The following is a 6,000-nucleotide window of genomic DNA, read 5'->3' as shown; positions in this document are numbered from 1 at the left end:
GCAGCTCTACTTAATCTGGAGCGACTCCACCAGTCTTTTGGGGTTCTCTGGATTTGCATTGCTATTAATTGTATTACAGTTGCACCTACAGTACTGGACACTGGACAGACACAGTGAGAAACAGCCTCTGCCCCAAATGCTTTACACTCCAAATAGATGACGGAGACACAGACAGTGGTGGTAACTAGCACCCAGCAGCACAGCAGAGAATAGAAGGTGGTCTCCTGCCTCCTATCCCTATGCTGTATCGACTAGCCCACATTGCCTGCTACTTACTTAAGCACAGACACACCATCACCCTTTCTATAGGGAAGTCCCTCTTGAAGGCCCAGTTCTGCTGTGATGCCTGTTGGCTGTGTGAACACGTAAGAAATCGGTTTACAGTATTATCAAATGCAGATCAGATTGTAGATGTTACATGGATCAAGGGGGCAAATCCTCAGCTAGCATAAATTTGTAAATGCTGCGTTGACTTCCACGGGCTCTACTGATTCAATCCAGCTCTAGAGGTTTAAGACTGAGGGCCCACACCAGCCACTAACTGGTTGGTGTTCAAGCTATTCCATAACTGCAGGTTTTCATGCACATTGATCTTGAACAGCTGGCACTGGCCGCTGTCAGAGACCAGGTTAGAGGGCCCTCAGTCTCCTGCCATCTTGAGGGACTGTTGTAACAAGGGCCAGAAAAATTGCTTAAAGTAGCCATCTCAAGCAGTACAGAACATGCCCCCGGAAAGGCATAAATGATATGAAGGCTTTGTGGGCATGCACGCATGTATACACCCACTCACCCACAATTGGTTAAACTAAAGGGCTGTTTTAAGACAGATTTAGGCCATGTCTACATTACCACTTATGTCAGCAAAACTTTTGTCGCTCGGGGGTGTGAAAAAGCACCTTCCTGAGCAATATACATTTTGCTGGCAGAAGCGCCCGTGTGCACAGCACTATGTCTGCAGGAGACGCTCTCCCACCAACAAATCATGGCTGTATCGGTACAGCTTTGCTGTTGTGAGCTTGTAAGTGTGGACATGGCCTTAGTTAAAATGCTGCAAGCCCAGTGTAGATGCTCTTCTTTGGGATTAAAAGCAGTTATATTGTATTGGTTTCTTACTGGCTTAAGCTAAACTGAAGCAAACCATTCTTAAACCTGAACAACAGTGCCTATACAGAGGTTTGCGCCAGTTTAACGAAATTGATTTTTAAACGGGTTTAGCTTTCCCATGTAGACAAGCCCTAATAAGTCAATACAGAAGCAGTAGGGAAAACCTTACAGAACTGGCTATCCCAACCAGCCCTTCTCATGCATCCAGCCTGGAGGAGATGATGAGGATACTCAAACAATCTGTTAACTCTCCACCACCACCAACCCCTCACCCCAACTCTTGGCCCTTCTCCCCAGCCTAGCAGAGCTGCTCCTGCCTCCCCAGTCCTCCTGCAGAGCTCCAGCTGGACAGCCCCTCCCTCCAGGCCAGCTCCAGAACACTTCTTCCCATGACCTCATCCAGCCTGCAGTGGTGACGCTTAGCCAGGGAAGGGGTCTATGGCAAATGCATGCAGGGAAGAAGTGACAGCTGCTGGGAGCTCCTGCAGCCAGGTCTCACTCCACAGCTGAGTCTACCGGGAGCACATGAACTGTAGCCCAGAGCAGGTACAGGGTTAGATGACATAGGGCTAGTGCTCAGCTTACTCCACAGTTCCCAAGTTGCACTCATCTACCTTATACAGTATTTTGCAGGCCCCAGTGGAGCTGGGCAGGGGCAGAGTAATGGGAAAATTTCCAGAAGGCCACATTGCAGACAAGATGCCACTGAGGGCAGAGTTCCAGCTTTCACTGCAGCTTCTTTGTGCCTGTGGTTTAGATTAAGTGATATTATGGATATGGGGGAAGCAAGCAGAGCGGCAGATCCAGGGCCAGGCAAGTCAGGGGATGCTGGTTTTATTCCTGGTTCTGGCTCCCCACTCTAGCCAGTTCCTGCCTCTGGGCCTCAATTCCCCCCCCGCTCAAAGGTGGGTAATGCAGACCCACCTCACATGGGGTCTATGGTGGCCAGTGAATAGTACAAAAGGACTCAAAAGCAATGGGTTTAACTCAAGGCTCTGTGATCCTGGACAAGTCACTTCATCTACCCTCCCTACCTCACAGGGATGTTGTGAGGATAAAATACCTTAATAGTCATGAGATCAGACCTGATGGTGAGCAAGGCCAGATAAATACCTAGGCCATCATTTGTACAGCAACACGAGAGGCTCTGGCTCAAAGGGTAAGTTTGTTACCATGGAATTAAATTACATCGATTGCTCACTTAGCTCACCAAGGGGCGGCGAAGGGGACAGCTACTCTGACATGAAGTCAGCCTACCTCGAGTGGTTAGGGCCGTCAGCGCTTTAAATAGGTTTCACCAAGCCAGAGGCACCCCATTTTATTAGCTTTTCTTTTTCATTCAAGCACAGCATCTGGAGACGTTTAGTGCCAATTTTCAGAGGAATTCTTACAGAAATGCTCAATACAACTGTTCTTGGACAGATCAAGGAGTGGAACAATTTACCGCTGCAGCTTATCCATGAGGAACTCCAGGCCATTTGGATTATGCTGTCCAAAGCACTGGGCTCTGCCAAGAGGAGCTCAGAGATGCATCAGCTACCCCGGCCTTGCTCAGAGAACAGCTCTTGTGCTCACGGCGCAGCCCCAGAGCTGTTTCCAATGTTCTGCACTAACTTTATTCAAATAAAAACTGGTTTATCACCCCCGCCTCACCACCCTCCTATGGATTAGCTACATGGGCTATCACCGCAATGTAGGGAGAAGGGGGTGAAGGCAGGGCTGTGCCTGCTCTGAGCGAGGCAGAGAGCAGAACTGTGGTGCGAGACTGGGCTGGCCCAGGGCATTTGCTGGAGCAGAGGAGAGGATGGGACAGCAGCAGTCCTTGCCCCTTGCAGCAATCAGAGGCAAAGTGCCGGGAGCTGGGTTTAGGGCCTGTACGTGGAACACAGGCACAGCCTTTCCTAACCAAAGTTCATTGGCCATGAGCCAGTTCTCAGGTGTAGTAAGGAAGCCAGTTGGCACCATCTGCTATTTACTTTTGGCTGTGACCTACTGGACCAAATGCATCACTGTTCTGGGCCTCCTAGAGGCTAACCCCCTCAGGTCTGTCCACATCAGCTCTCGGAATCTCAGCCAAAAATCTCTTTTAAACACAGCACAACATAGCTCCTGCCCTCACCAAGCTCAGCCTTAATTCTGGTACAAAACTAGAGTTAGAGCCCCTCTACACTGTAACTCTGAACTGTGGTATAACCAATGGGTACAAGGATGGTTTCGGCAGGCCCCTGTACTGATTCTGACAGGCCTTTATCATCAGAAGAGCAGAGCTTTCTACATGTCTTCTGAAGAAGCCGTGACTTACGCCCATCCATGCTATAGGAATAATCAGATCTGGAAACGAGAGCTGGTCCCCCATTTTAGAACCATCTTGGCTGTACCACTGTCCCCTACAGCATTTTAGTGTGAGGTCCACCATGGCTTTTCCATCCTGCAGCAGCGTGGAGACCTGCATGCCCAAACCATGCTCGTCTGCACAATTAGAGAATGTGCTTTGGTGCCTCTACAATGAACACAGACTGTGCTTTACCAGGGCCGGGGAACTACTGTGTTCCAGGAGTTGGGAACCAGGTCAGCTGACAGATGCCTAGTGTATCTACAGCTCCCTTGGAAAAGCCTAGAGTATTGCTTCGGACAGAATGGACCTTGAGAGGTCACAGAGTTCAACCCCACCCACCCACAACTAGGGCAGAACCAACTAACCCCAGACCATCCAACAGGTGTTTGTCCAACCGGTTCTCAAAAACCTCCAGTGATGGGATTCCACAGCCACCCTTGGAAGCCTGTTCCAGAATTTAACTACTTTTACAGCTGGAGTCCAGGCTCTAGGATCCTGCAGAGTGGGAGGGTCCCAGAGCCTGGAAGTCTACACAACAATGAAACCATCCTGGAGCCCGAGGTCCAAAAGCCCAAGTCAGCTGGCATGGGCCAGACCCAGGTTTTTCTTTGTGTGTAGCTGTACCCTCAGGCACTGAACGTGTATGAAACTCAGTCCCACCGGACACAAGAGGTTTTGCTGTGTTCAGAACCATATGCAACACTCAGCTCTACCTCACTGATTTATTCACATGAACAGTGAAACTGTTGGCTGTGTCAGGGGTATGTCGCAAAGGTCACAGGAGGGAATGGAATCTCTCAGTAGCTAGAGTCAGCTGCAAGGACAGCTTTAACTATCAGGCCAGTGACCTTGAACTGGAGTCTGTACTCAACTGGAGAAACTGAGTGCAGAGCATAGCATCAGATGCACACAGCTTACTGCCTTTTGTACGAGTTTGAGCAGCAAACAAGCCATCTATAAACTGATCAAGCAATTCCTCCAACAGGCTGGGAAGGAAGGATTATTGCTAATTATTTTCAAATCAGCGGAGGCACTCATATTACTGTGATGAGCATCAAAGAAATTACTGCAGTTACTATATTTGCCTTCAGAATTATCCATTTAAAGGTGAGACACAGCAGGCATTGTTTACCTTGGATATTACAACCGTTTTACCTCCTTCCTCTTATTTGAAGTATACACAACAGGGAAGGACTGCATGTTATTTCTCTGCTTCCCCCCTTTTCACATTAGTATGTGCAGGCAGCAGTAACTTGCAAATAATAAGTTCTTGCTCCACCAAGCAATAATGCAATGAGTTCTGGTAAGAACCTGAAATTAGCAATGGCACGTTTGGGTCATCTGTTATGAGACACTCCATAAACATAATTTTCAAATTAACATTTTATGCCAAGCTTGGGTAGCAAACACAAAAGCCTATTTGACGTGGGTTAGAGTCTTAGTTGTTCTGCTGATTCGCTCCCTTTTTTACTTAAAACTATGTCTCAGCTGAAAGAGATAAAGCAAGTCGACCTTCTCAGTGTAAGTGATGGAGACATGAAAATTGCAGCCTGTTCTTTGGGGATCTGAGCACAGTGGTGCAGCGCCAGTTTCATTTTGACAACAGACTGAGATCATTTACACAGTTGTTTTAGTGAGCTCAGTCACTGCAGAGCTTCCCTGGGCTTTGGAAACACGAACATAAATCTCCCCAGATTCATTCCGCGTTGATACAGTGCCAGACACCTCCAGTCTAGATGTCTGCCTGAACAGGTCAGATTTTGGGGAGGGGGAACCAAAGTAGGGGGTTGGCAGATCCAGCGAATGACAACATTGTCAACACTTTGACCTAATAAAAATACTTCAGCCCGAAAGTAAAATAGTAAATTATACATTTTAAGGAACTATTTGGCAGCAGGGTAGCAGAAGCACAACTCCCTGGTAATTATTTTTAATTCTACTTTATTACTGCTTTTGTCTGAAGATAGTGGAGCAATGAAACATGTCAAATGGGCTGAAACCAAGGTTAGCATGCACTTCCTACAGTGGGCTATAGAAAAGGGATAGCCTGTCTGGTCATTTAAATAAAAGTAACATCTATACTTCTCCTCAGCAGGTGGTTGATACCTTCCATAGGAAATTTAGCTTCTAAGCACCAACAAATTCCTGAAAGTGGAAGACAGACGTACAGACACCAACATTTTCAGGCAACTCAAACACCAACACAGATATATCAAATGATCCCAACAGCTAGGGGATAGATATTCAATATCTCCTCCCTACACCCTCTATTTTTCCTCCATAAACTTTTGCATTGAGGTTTTTCAAAGAAACATTCACCAGAGACCTAAGAGGCTAGTTACAGGCTGCTCCCCGTAGACCTGCTCTGCACCCCTGTGATCAGCACCTGTTCACCACCACTGCTGACAGTCACCATGCACAGTCACTGGTCAACCTAATATTGGACAAGGCACCTGAGCCTCGCTGCTGTCACTGAGACTTGGCTAGCTGACTTCAACAGTATACCTGCAGGCTCCCTAATACAACAAAAGGGAAGAGGAAGTATTTGCACTCCAACCTGT

Source organism: Chelonia mydas, chromosome 22 (genome assembly GCF_015237465.2).
Source record: "Chelonia mydas isolate rCheMyd1 chromosome 22, rCheMyd1.pri.v2, whole genome shotgun sequence".
NCBI lineage: Eukaryota > Metazoa > Chordata > Testudines > Cheloniidae > Chelonia > Chelonia mydas.
The sequence above is the reverse complement of the archived record's forward strand: the minus strand, read 5'-3'. Positions refer to the sequence as shown.